This window comes from Lissotriton helveticus, chromosome 3_1 (assembly GCF_964261635.1).
Source record: "Lissotriton helveticus chromosome 3_1, aLisHel1.1, whole genome shotgun sequence".
Taxonomy (NCBI): domain Eukaryota; kingdom Metazoa; phylum Chordata; class Amphibia; order Caudata; family Salamandridae; genus Lissotriton; species Lissotriton helveticus.
Window position 1 is genome coordinate 1,744,039,843 of NC_136061.1, and position 13,910 is coordinate 1,744,053,752.

General features: G+C 48.1%; 1 protein-coding gene across 2 annotated transcripts in view; it reads right to left on the minus strand.

Annotated features, from left to right (window-relative positions):
- The window catches only part of PTPRU (protein tyrosine phosphatase receptor type U), an 870,052-nt gene that overhangs the window by 317,688 nt on the left and 538,454 nt on the right, over positions 1 to 13,910 (minus strand). The gene's annotated exons all lie outside the window — the stretch shown is intronic.

Genomic DNA, 13,910 nt, shown 5'->3' on the forward strand with positions numbered 1-13,910 from the left:
CATTTCCAAAGACACTCGGGTCTTGTGTCTTGCACTGGTGTAACAGAAGTTGATAGAAGTACTTCAAACGCTGCACCCAATAGGAAACCTAACTTTTTGTATTTCTGCTTTTAAAATGTCTTCTCTTCAAATTCAGTATCTATTGCGAGAAGATCCAAATTCGGTTAGAAGGCAAGTTTTGTGTGTTTTGAACACCATTGAATCTGTAGGCTTTGATACTACTGATAACAACCCGCCCGCTGAGGGCCTCTTACGTAAATTGCCTGGATCCGATTACTGTGTAAAGTGAATTCTTGGCACAGGCCACAATTCAAGAGTGTCTCTTTTTGACAAAATGCTTGGGTCTTTTGTTGCAAAAGCAGGGTCGGGCTGGGACAGAAAACATATCTAACAGTGACCCACATTTGCTAATTACGGCAGTTTTGAACGTGTCCAGACACACTCTGTATAGGTGTTTTGCAAGGTGTGGGAGCCTGTCTGTATGTGTGCTTGCTGCAGCCAACGTTTGTGGTAACGTCAGGGAAATAATTTGTAAAAGCCAACCCACCACACCATAAAACATGCCCACATATAGCCAAAATAAGTCCCACACACTGACCTATTAGACCAGCCCTCTGGCGCTGTCAGACTGTCCTATAGACCAGCCCGGCCCAGTATGCAAAAGTGAAAAAAAACAAAAAACAACCTCTGTTTAGTGCATCAGAATCTCAGATCTGATTCTCAAGTTCATGGTGTCTTTTCTATGATGTCTTCACACTGAGGGTCCCTCAGTATTAACCAGCCCACAAGCATGTTAAGAGTATGTCACCTATGTCTCCATCAAGGTCTTTACGGGCACTGTGACTGTTGTACCAATTTGAGAGATATTTGTTAGATGGTGACATTGGGGAGCCCTCCTCCTTTCCACTAGGCCTCTGACGAAGGAAGCATTGTTACATTCTCTCATTCACTTTAATTTGGTGAGTGGGTGGTGTCAGTGGTGGACCTGGGCGGCATCAGAGATGAAAGCTGGTGGCAGGCTCCTGAGAAAAGCTTTGGGCACCTACACTTATATCTTTACGGGGGGTGAGAGATTAGACTGCTTAAGAAGTACACAAAAACCAAATGAAGGTTACCTCCAATGGTTACCACATTACATATTATGGTACACTAGCACCACAAAAGCCATCTACAGAGGGTACCAAGATGCACAGTGCTTCCCACTGAGGAAAGTGAGGCCCGCCAGCGATGGCTGCCATTCTGGCATGCTGCACAGAGAGTCATGGCCAGCCCAAGTGAGTAAACTCAGATGACAGTCACATTGCACAGCACATCCACTTACAACACACTAAAATGTGGCATCTGCCAGTTGGCGCCGCACTGCACAGTACATCAAGCTGAGGCCATGCTAACCACAAATGAAGTCAGTAGCCTTTATTGTATAATTACTTACACTCATTTACAAAAGGACGTCAGTAAAGCAACCTTAAAAATCGAGTAGCTAAATGCAACTATTACAGTTTAAAACCGACGTTTAAAGCCCGTACAAAAGACCATGGTGCACGAAATTGGGCTATGTGCTATCGTGCCAAATCTCATCAAGTAAATAATGTACAATGTTTAACAAATCTGATATTACAATGTAAAAACCGGACACTTAAAACCCGCAGGGAGTCAGCCTGACCACATTAGCTATTAACGTATGTGCAGGGACGTGCTGTGTACAAGAGAACATAGTGCGCGTGTTCTAAATAATGTGCAACATTATAGGCAAAGCTGTGATTCCGCGCATTGATTGATTGGACATGAAGTGGACTCAGCTGACACGTGAGATGGAGCTATACCGTATACAATAAATAGTTTCAAGTACTGCATTGTAAAACCAGACATTCTAAGCCCAGCGGAGGCCAACCGGAATACATATGTTATGTTAAAAATAGTCTTGTAGAGCGCTCGGCTACTCGGGCAGCGTGTCCCGGCGCTAAAAAGAGACCTGCAGTGGCTGAACAGAGAGCGAGAGAGAGCACACAATTACTGCACAAACAACCACGTCTTAAGCTCCTTCCTAAAGGAGAGGAGATTGTTCAGCTTTCTGAGAGATAGTGGCAATATGGGGCTGCATTACACATTATCACTGTTTGCGCTCGGCGCATCTTTCATAAGGTGCACCGGCGCAAACAGTGATATTGCGCCCATTATGGTGCATGCGCTGCCCCGAGGGCCGCCGCGAACTCGCGCTGCCCCCAGGCCAGCGCATACATGTGGAAAACAAGCATTAGAAATGCAATCGGGCTCGGATTTATTTGAGTTTGAGCTAATGGCATTGTAAATGCCAATGTCTTTTTGCCATGTGTTATGGAGTGTGTGCATGTGGTGTGTAGTGGAAGTATGTTGGTTGAATTGTAATTTTACCAATGGTGGCATGCTGTGCTTTATATGAATATGTTTAAAAGTAAAGTGTACCATACTGCGATTGCTTGGTGGAAAAGTGCACTGCCGGCTGGAGGTGTGTGTGCCTGGTGGAAGGGTGCACTGACGGCTGGTGGGTGTGTGCTTGGTAAAAGCGTGCACAGATGGATGATGGTTGTTGGTGTTTGTGCATGGTGAAAGCATTCATTGACGGCTGGGGGTGTGTTGTTGTGTGTGTTGTTTTCTGTGTGCTGGTGAGTGTGTGCTGGTGAGTCTGTGGGGGTGAGCCTGGGGAGTGAGTGTGGTGGTGAGTGTGTTGTGTTGAGTGGTGACAAGTGTGTGGTGTTGAGAGACTGAGGTGTGTGGTTTGTGTGTGCGTTATGTGTGTGTGGTGTATGTGTGTGTGGTGTTTTCTGCACACTCACACACTGCCCCGTAACATTCACACACTGCTCACCCGCACACTCCCAATGTCACCCTGCATAGTCACACACTGTTTACCCTGCACACTCATTCTGCACACTCACACAATGTGCACCCTGACACACTGTCTCTGCAGTCACTCTGCACTCACTGTCACTCTGCACTCACTGTCACTCTGCACTCACTGTCACTCTGCACTCACTGTCACTCTGCACTCACTGTCACTCTGCACTCACTGTCACTCTACTGTCACTCTGCACTCACTGTCACTCTGCACTCACTGTCACTCTACTGTCACTCTGCACTCACTGTCACTCTGCACTCACTGTCACTCTGCACTCACTGTCACTCTGCACTCACTGTCTCTGCACTCACTGTCACTCTGCACTCACTGTCACTCTGCACTCACTGTCACTCTACTGTCACTCTGCACTCACTGTCACTCTACTGTCACTCTGCACTCACTGTCACTCTGCACTCACTGTCACTCTGCACTCAGTCACTCTGCACTCACTGTCACTCTGCACTCACTGTCACTCTGCACTCACTGTCACTCTACTGTCACTCTGCACTCACTGTCACTCTACTGTCACTCTGCACTCACTGTCACTCTGCACTCACTGTCACTCTGCACTCACTGTCACTCTGCACTCACTGTCACTCTGCACTCACTGTCACTCTGCACTCACTGTCACTCTACTGTCACTCTGCACTCTACTGTCACTCTGCACTCACTGTCACTCTACTGTCACTCTGCACTCACTGTCACTCTACTGTCACTCTGCACTCACTGTCACTCTGCACTCACTGTCACTCTGCACTCACTGTCACTCTGCTGTCACTCTGCACTCACTGTCACTCTGCTGTCACTCTGCACTCACTGTCACTCTGCTGTCACTCTGCACTCACTGTCACTCTGCTCTCAATGTCACTCTGCACTCACTGTCACTCTGCACTCACTGTCACTCTGCACTCACTGTCACTCTGCTGTCACTCTGCACTCACTGTCACTCTGCTGTCACTCTGCACTCACTGTCACTCTGCTGTCACTCTGCACTCACTGTCACTCTGCTGTCACTCTGCACTCACTGTCACTCTGCTGTCACTCTGCACTCTGCTGTCACTCTGCACTCACTGTCACTCTGCACTCACTGTCACTCTGCACTCACTGTCACTCTGCACTCACTCTGCACTCACTGTCACTCTGCACTCACTGTCACTCTGCACTCACTGTCACTCTGCACTCACTGTCACTCTGCACTCACTGTCACTCAGCACTCACTCTGCACTCACTGTCACTCTGCACTCACTGTCACTCTGCACCCCCACTCTGCACCCCCACTCTGCACACCCACTCTGCACCCCCACTCTGCACCCCCACTCTGCACCGCCACTCGCCACTCTGCACCGCCACTCTGCACCGCCACTCGTGAGCAGCGTTCTGAATGAGCTCCGATCTCGCCCCAGAGAGGCCAAAGAGTGAATGTGTGGCTCCATTTGCTCCAGTTATCGAGCTCCCATTAAAATAAGTTGGGGGACGCCGTCCACCTGCGTGGTACCCCGACTAGAGCCCTGGGTCGGATGGAACTCTAGCCACCCACCCTCAGTGAGCGGGGCAGACCCAGATTGACCCTTCCTGAAATGGAATACCTTCCTCGCCTCCCTCGGTGGTAGTGAGAAAAGAGGGGGCGGAAAACAGACGTAAAATACCCAATTACAACCCCCTTTGTGGGCCCATCTGGCTTTTGATATATAACATGCATACAGCTACACAACAAAATAATACAATAAATGCACAGTTAATAGATCATAGACACACCTATAGAACGACGCCATTCTAACGTGGATCCTATACATAAGTGTGCAGTTGGGTCTTCAAATGTACAGTAGCCGTCTCACCACCGCATAATTAGAAACGCGGACAGAAGTTGTTTGGCAGCTTCCTACGTTGCAGACAATGGAGGCATTCTTACTGCACACTGACAGTTTGACCTTGACTGTGCAGTGCTGGTCCGGAGCCTTTTCAGTCCGTCAGCACAGGGGACACATTTCAACCTTGACATAAGAAACCGCAGGAACGAATACAGAGAAAGAGCAATTCTTGGGCGTTATAAGTATATAATATAGCCAATCAGCCGGAGAGCAGCGATGCGCCGCAGTTTTCTTTCCGCTTTCTTCTGGACATCAGCTGCAGCGTAATTCTGCACACAACCCGCGGCAAGTAAAAGACACACAAACGGAGGAAGCAGGGTTTAAACTTCGACAAAGATAGAGAGCTCTGAGAGCGGCAGAAGCTGCAACGGTGTGCACAAACCAGCAAATGACAAGTCCTGATGAAATGACGACTCTGCTTCGTACCCCATATTTCCGGTGCCCAAATGTAAACAAGCCCCGGAGACCACCGCAATGATCGGCATGTCTGGACCTCAGTGACATACGAAAGAAATTAAAGCGGCGCCATGACCGTATCCCCATTTATTCATACAACGCAACGTAGTCATAACATGCAAGAACAAGGAAGCTGCGCGCTGAGCGCTGCTGAATGGTGAACGCGCCCGGCCATCTGGATTCACTTACGGAGGCACCCTGACAGCTCCTAATTATAATTAATGTACTTCTTTGCGCGAGCACGAACGAAAAATGCCCAAGATGGCGGAACAAAACTACATTTACCCTATCACTTCAAGCCTATTAAAACGACAACACAACGAAGACGAATCACTGGCCAGATGACAGAACACGCTAAGGAATGTGTGGAATTTGTCTTGCCAAAGCCCTAGGAGATACTTCTTTTTTCTCTTCTTTAACATTAGGATCTCGAAACTCCTCCCACTTTCAGTGGGGAGGAGTCCGAGCCCTAAAAAACGGAGCAGCCGCTCTGTGTTTTCACAGGTGTTTAGAGATCAACTTGCAGGCGGGTGCAGTCAGTGACTGCACCCGCCTGCAAGGGGATGTTTGAGGGGTCCATGGGACCCCCTCTACCACCTGCAGAGGGCTGCTGCCAGGAGGCGCACTGACAGTGCGCCACCTTTTAAATGGTGCACTGTCAGTGCGCCGCCTGAGGGCTCCTTTGACTCTGCACCAGCTTCTGTAATACGGCATAGGTGCAGACTCAAAGGAATTCCCTCATTTGCATAGGGCACGCCCCTATGCAAATGAGGGAACGCCCTCTGTTAATAGCCCTGGCGCTTTAAGTGCGCCAGCGCTATCAGTATTATAGTAGGAGACGCACAAGCATCTTCCTCGCCTTCTATAATACCAAAGTGTGCCGGGGGGGCGTGCAAAGCGGGCGCTAACGCCCGTTGTGCCTCCCCCTGGGGCACCTTCTGTAATACGGCCCCTAGTGTTGATAAGCCAGCAGGGGCGTACTGTGTGCATAAAGCCTAAGTGCACAAGACTGTGCCATGCTCTATCGCAGCGAATATCGAGGAGTGGATGGTATACTATATTTTGAGCAGGGCTATAAGTCGTGTATAATTGACTGAGCATGCATAAGACCACGAAGTGCAAGGTGGTCATGGAACATGTAATAGGGCAACCCCTCCCTCCACCTCCCAAACCCCGTAGAAGAGGGACTTGCCAATATTTTAGTGTCGCATCCAGGGTCGTAAAATGCTCATTCAACATAAGTGACGAGTGTCATGCAGGTATGTCACAAGCTGAGAGCTTTCAGAGCTCTTAATCCCTGGCCCGTGCTTTGTAGACCCTGTGCTCCCATGGCAAAATATATTGAAATAATGGTAAAAAGCAGGCCCGACAGACTGCTTCACGATGCAGCTATATCTGCCATGCCATTTAGTGATGCGAGTCAACATTTTTTTTTATAATTCGGAGGCTCCTTACATAAACCCAAGAGGGGCTCGCAAAAGGTTTTTGCCCTAAGCCTCATAAAAGCGTTTGACAGTAAGCCCACACATCACAACCCTCCGCCTGTACAAGGTCACAATTTGCAACCACATATGATGGGTGCTATGACGTACACTGCACAGCTCGCCATAGTAGCCTCCGACGGCTGCCATATTGTAGAACTCAATGCATCAAAATGAAACCACACGAAGCACCACTGATGGGCGGAACACTGCACCGGGACTCACCCCCAGCCCATCAGTGACCCATGTGGTGGATGCCCTGGAGCCCACTTCCACTGCCAGTGATGGTTGTCATGAAGCACCGTGCAGCTTGCCAAGTCCACAAATGGCATCCCACGAGTGGCATTCTGCACGGTGAAGCAGTGGAGTCAACGAGAGCCACGAATGATGAAAATCATAGTTCAAAGGCCATGAAATCCACGTATGATGGATGCCACGATGCACGGAACGCCGTACTAAGCCGAAGATCCAAACAGTCACCTGTGCTGCATGTTACCCTGCATAGTCCAAGAAAGCGATAGCCAATGTGACTAGCCTGTGATAATCACCACAGTAGGCCCAACAGATCAAATGACATTATTACCTAGTTGCCCGGAGTGAGTACTGCAGGTGACACACAAATCACAGCAGTAGATGCTGTATATGCGGACCTATGTGACAAATAGATAGCGATTTAAGCCCAAGTGCAGTCACATTATGAGAGGAAACTAAGGTATGCAGCACGTCCCAAAGCAGAGCTAAGAGCCAGCAGTGGCGCACCTCTCTCCCAATCAGCGTCCACGAGCAGGAAAGGGAAATACTTCCTTCCTGCTCAGTGGACACCAATACAACAAATCGTGGAGCTGCTCATCATGATGAGAGCAGCTCCAGGATTGGAGGAACCACCATTGAAAGTCAGTCACTTTCAGGGCCTGGTTACAAGAGGTATGGAGAGGTATCAACCTCACTCCGGGGAAAAAGCTGAAGGGCATTCAGACCCCCCAGGATATAGCGGCATGGATTAGCAAATTTAGCGGCCCAAAAATGGAAATTTAGCGGCACAAAAATGGAAATTTAGCGGCAATTTTGCGGCATTTATTTGGCCCTGGACCTTGATAAAGCGGCCTCCAGTGACCCCATTTGTCACCCGTCCTTCCTTACACTCTTTCTGCCTCCCATTTCTCCCTCTCTTAGTTGTGTTTTGCCGCTTTTAGCTCCTCTATCTTCCTTCCTGTTACACTCTTTCCACTGTCCCATTCAGCTTTCTATTTCTCATGCCCCCTCCTTTCTGTGCCTCATTCACTCATCCTCTCTCACACACACACATCTTTCTCTCCTTATCGATATCTCTCTCATCAGCCCAGTCTCTTATCCCCTGTCCCTCTCTCTTTCCATCTTCGGATCTCTCTAGCACCCTGCCTCTCTAGTTCTCTCTTGTCTCCCTCTCTCCCTTCCTCGCCCTCTCTTCTCTCTCTAACTCTCATACTTTCGTTCTTCCAGACACTGTCTTTCTTCCCCTTCCTCTCTCGCCCTCTTTCTCGCGCATTCACCCTCCCTCTTTCTCTCCTGCTCACTCCTCTCTACTTTTCTCCACCTTTCAGTTTCATTCGCCCAGTTTCTCTCACCCCATACTACCCTTTCCTTCTTTCCCACCTCTATGACTTCTTTGCTCACCCCCCCTCTCTTTCACCCCTTCTTTCTCGTCTCACCTGCCCCATACCCTCAGTTTTCATTCTTGCTCCTCCTCTTTACCTTTGCGCTCCACCTTTCACCTTTATCCTCCCATTTTCTTTTACCCCTTCCCTTTCCTTCTAAACGCCCCACTCTCCCTTGCTTTCACCCCTTTCCTCACACATGTGCCCCCAGCCACTCCTCCTTTCTTTCACCCCTTTCTTCTCCTCACACGTACCTCCAACCCCTCTTTCTCTCTCCCTCCGGTCTGTGATCCTCCGTGCAGGAAGCCGACTGTCTGATGAAAGCTTGCACCACCGCAATCCCCTGACACCTGCCAGAGCCGAGGATAACAGGCGGGGGCGTGAAAAACTAAGCCTCATTAACAAGTGAAAGGTCTTTAAATGACCTGTGAAGTACTCGGGTGCGGCTGGCAGTTTTGAACTGCCAGCCACACCCGAGTACTTCACAGGTCATTTAAAGACCTTTCACTTGTTAATGAGGCTTAGTCTAACTCTCTGTGTGTGTCCCGGGAAGCTGCTGACACACACGAGTGGGGGGGGGGGGGGGGGGGGTGGCGCGCACAGCCAGGCATTCTTTGTTTTGCTGTCTCACTTGTTAATATCGCGGCCAATATGGTTTTTATCGCGGCCATCGCGGTAATCTGCCGATTTCGCGATTTTTTCGTGAATCGCGAAATCGCGATAAACTGGAGGGTCTGGGCATTCTTAGTTCACTGATGTCTTCAAATGGGAGATTTTTGGCTACACAGACAGAGACAGGTCTCCTGGGTTATGAGACAACAAGCCCGTATGCTGGAGCAACAGAAGGGACCCAGAAAAAGCTCCGTCCAGCTGAAAGTATACCGGTTCTGCTCTAGTGCAACCCCCCCAGCCCTGCACCACTCCCGAAAGAAAAGGACCCCAACACATTTACCAGTTGCTTCAAGGATGTGGGCACGTAATTTCCCCTGGAATGGTGAAAAACACGTGAAAATACACCAGGTATACCCGGGTCCACGAGATATTCCCCATTTCTTGGGGGATAACTTACAATCTTCACATTTCGGTGCAAAGGCAAGGGGTTCTGATGGGAAATCTCAGCTTTTGAAGGCGGCTGGTGATTTTCAAAGGCTGACAGGGCAGGTGAAGGCTCCTGCAAACACTGCGCTACATCGCATTGAAACTCAGGGAAAAATCCACAAAGCATGATTAAACAAACAACGAGACGAGGTTCTTCACCGGGCTCCAAGAGAATACATGAACTAACCCAGGATCTCTGGTCCTGCAAGGTTACTGAAGGCAAAGCCAAGAGGTCGATGTCTATGTTCCAACGCAAACAGAACAAGTGCATTAAGGTCTGACAAAGAGGCCTTTTTTTAAGACTCCTATGCAGGGCTTTAAGTGGGGTGGGGGGGTCTGTGGGAGTCTGAGCCCCCCAGTTTTTTTGTGGGGGGCCTCAAAAGGGGGCTCTAGGAGGCTCTATATTCGGGCCTCAAAGGTAGGGTGACCAGACATCCCGGTTTTTGTTTGGTGTTACTAGTGTTAGTAACATGTCTTGATAGTGAAATACTACCAATATCGTTTTTCACTATTGAAAGGTTATCTTGCACAAAGGATAACATGGGGAATGCTGTGTAACATGTTTACCTGCATATCTTCCCATAACGGCAATATAGACATATGGAATCTGGTATCCCTGAACTCAGAATTTAATAACAGATCCTTTAGTGAAGATGGTTTTTAAATTCTAAGTTTGGAAATAGCACTTTTTTCAAAGTGGCTATGTTCCTGTTCAACCTTTCTGTGTGCCTCTGCCTGGTTGTGTATTGACTGTCTGGGTTGTGAGTGACAGGGGCCGGGGGCGGCTCCAGGAGGCTGGCTGAGTCGGCACAAGGCTGAATAGACCCATCTGCATGTAGAGTGGTGGGAGGAGTAGCACCTGGGTCTCAATAGGGCTGTGCCTGCCTGCCTTAATGCTGGCTCCCCCTCTGCGGTGCGTCTGATGGCCATGGCCCACACTCACAAAGGAAGAAGAGAGTGCACCCAGAACTGGTTTAGATTGGGTCCAGGACCCCTCACGCAAGAAGAACAAAGACTTTTGGGGTATAAAAGTAGGAATGGAGCCCCAGTAAAAATAGATTAGGAAACTTCATGATCAAGAAGGAATCCGTGCTGAGTGTCTGGGAGCTGATCTACGGTTGCTGTGATTGCTGAGGAAGAGGACCAAGGGACAGTCTGCTGTGTGCTGTGTCCCCCTAACTTGAAGAGGAGCTGTGCTGTGTGCTTTGCCCCTCTGAAGCCTGCCTATCTCCAAGGGCCTGAGAAGAGCTGGGAACTCAGGGATACAAAAGTTCTCCAGCACCCACCCTTCCAACTGTTGTGTGGGTCTCTGCACTGTGCATTCGTGAAGCTGTCCCTTGTGAAATCTGTCTCTGTGTGCTCATCGGCACACAGCTGGGGCGTAAGGTCGTGAGGCCTGCTCTGCCTCAAGCGTGATCTATCCCAGGATCTAGTCCCTCGAGCACCGTGTGGATTAACGCACCACTGAGGATTCAGACCACGGCCCTACTCGGATAGGCCACACCCATTTAAGAAATTTGCCACGCCCCTTGTAGAGCACCACCAGTTTTTTCCCCCCACTTAAAGCCCTGCTCCTATGTTGTAAAGCAGTCCATCATGCAGTTAAATGCAAGCCCTGGTGAGGAGGCATAAGGATATCCCCAAACAGACAATAGCATTAGGTGCAAGATGACTATTCCCATGTGTTGAGTCAGATGGTGATTGATTAATGTTTCACACCTGTTGAATAATGCCAAGGGTCGAATGGGACGGACCCAAGCCCATTCTGTTATTTTATTCCTGTACCCACTATCCATCAACCGGCTCACAACCTCTAACAACAAAAGACTGCCTCATTCTCCCAATACTCCGTCAAGCACTCCACTGCACCTTGGAAGTGCGCACTGCTGTATAAATGCCCCCAACAAAATACAAGTTACATGGTTGCCCTATCCATGCTCCGCTTAAGCTGGAGTGGTGCTGAAGCGCAGCACCTGAACTCACCAGAAGGGAGAGGTGTGGCGCCGCGGCCAGGGCGACTGACGCTGGAATCTGGGGACCACGGTTCGATCCCCGGCTCCGGCGGCAGGTTAGCCCAGCACCATGTGACTCTGGGCAATAGCTCGCTTAATCTTCCCGACAGCCCCCAGCGCCTAGAGACCCTTACGGGTGATTGTGCGCTTTACAAATGTGGACTTTACTTCTCAGCCAGCCTGCGTGAGGAGATAACAGTTTGTTCAAGAAGCATTGTTCACACCCAACTTATCTTGCTGGAAAGTTAAATCAGAACTGATCTATAGGTGGAACCTCACAGATCCAAATTGTGAAAACACAGAGCAGGCCGATCGATCTATTGTCTTGGGCGCTGGAAGTTCTGCATTCTGTAGGAGCAACAAAAAAGTGATGTAGTGCCAGAGAGGCTCAAAAACGAGGGCATAACAGAGTAGCAGAATTTCTGAAGACCACGTCGATACCAACAAGTGATCACATTTCTTTGACCCTCCCAAGGAAGGTTGTCACATCTTTGGGCATTCTCTTTACCATTATCACATTTGTAAAGCATTCAACAAATTTGAGGGTCCGGCCTTCAAGCTCTGTGCGAGTGAGGCCATCATTTCGCAGAAGAGAAAAATGTATGGAGACTGAAGAGGCAACTAAATACCTATCAGATGTTCTAACAATGTGATACACAATGCATGGGCCTGGATGGATATGTTAGACTACCTACTGGAACTCATTTAATCTGAACCAGAACTGAAAAAGAGTTGGCAGCTAGGGAACGCAGTTACTGCACCACCTAAGGTAATCACACGTTTAACACTGCATAGTCACTGCCCACCTCAAATAACCAGTTCCCAAATGGTTACACATTAGACATATTGAGACGTTTTGTCCAACACATAGGCTTCATCAGGGCAGTGCAATTCAGATAGCAATAGTCGTGTATTCTGTGAATGGCCACATCACACCAAGGTTTAAAACCTATGTTCCACTCTCCATGCGGGGGACACTGATGTGGCATGGATGACTTTGTTGCCGAACACGACGTACTGCATTAAAGTACCAAAACACACCAACAAGGATTGTTCGAAAGAATCATGATTTTTGGACACTCTATAGTTACTGACATCTTTTTGTTTCAAGGGTTTCTCAATTAGCGTGGAACATACGTTTTAAACCTCGGCGCGACGCGATCATTCATCCAATACATTAATATTGCTATCTGAATGGCACTGCCCTGAAGAAGCCTATGGGTTGGACGAAACACATTGGCTGCGTGTCTGTCTGTCTTGAGAAGAAAGCATAGAATAAAAGAAAAATTCTGGCACAACTTTGTAGCTTTCAATTGCCCCTCATTTTTTGTGTCTCAATCATAACCAGAATGAAGATATTCTCACCCTCGAATTTTAATATTCAAAAAAGCTGGCAAATCTTTAACTTGCTTTTCTTAACAGTATGAGCCAAGTGGTACACTCCTCAAGTGTGAATTAACGCTTGCTTGTGCGGAGAGCCAATGTATTCTAATTATGGCTGGCCTGCTGTACATCGTTTTAGATAAATGTGTTACTGACCAAGTCACTGAATTCTGGAATGACCTTAACTTTTGAAAATTATTCTTAGTTATGCCTTTAACCAATAGGTTGCAAACAAATCAATTTTCAAATCTGCACTTAATTTAGCAATCTTTGCTCTATCCTTTTCTTTCAGTAATCAACAAACTGTTCTCAGACATTTCAAGCAGGAATTTGATGAAGAAATGATCACATTTAGTTTGCCGTACAGTCATTTGGGAACTGAAGAATACTCCAAAGGTCTTATCTTTGGACCCAAGTACTGTATTTCCCACTCTTAATTTGCAGGCCTAGAGAATGCACATTCTTTAAGGATCCTCTTGTTCCAACATCAAGAACTCCATCTTCAATTCTTTCAGACTGAACCATTTCGTATTCATCCAGGCTTTGATTACCAGGAACACTTTCTCCCCTACCTTGATATCTTTAGCGGGACCTCTTGGTCGGTAATAGACCATTTGAGAGTCATCAGCTTATGTATGGAAGCCAATACCCATTGACTGCAAGAGTGAATGATGAGGCACAATGTATAATTGATAAATAAGGAAATAAAAGGTAACCACTGAGTGATACCATGGCTCAGTAGAGCTGACAGGATTGTAAAGTCATCAACACACAAAAGCCTGTCTGTGACGGGCAGAAGATATAATCCACTTTCCTGCTTGTTCCACCACTAGAAACCTCTAGAGATGTACGTTTGATAAGAGATGACAATCTGACTTTTAAAGTGCCCTGAAGTGTAAAATGTGGGCTCACATAGCACTGGTCAAATGTGGCAATTAACCAATTTGGGAAGGAGTATTCCATTGATCATTTGATGGGAGACCTTCTGCTATAGGTGTGAAGGTCCAGAAACGAAAGTTCTCATGCATTGCCATATAACCGTGCACCTGGCAGAGCTCTTCTAGTGTCATGGTTGCAGTGATGCAGTGGCATGGTTAAAGGTC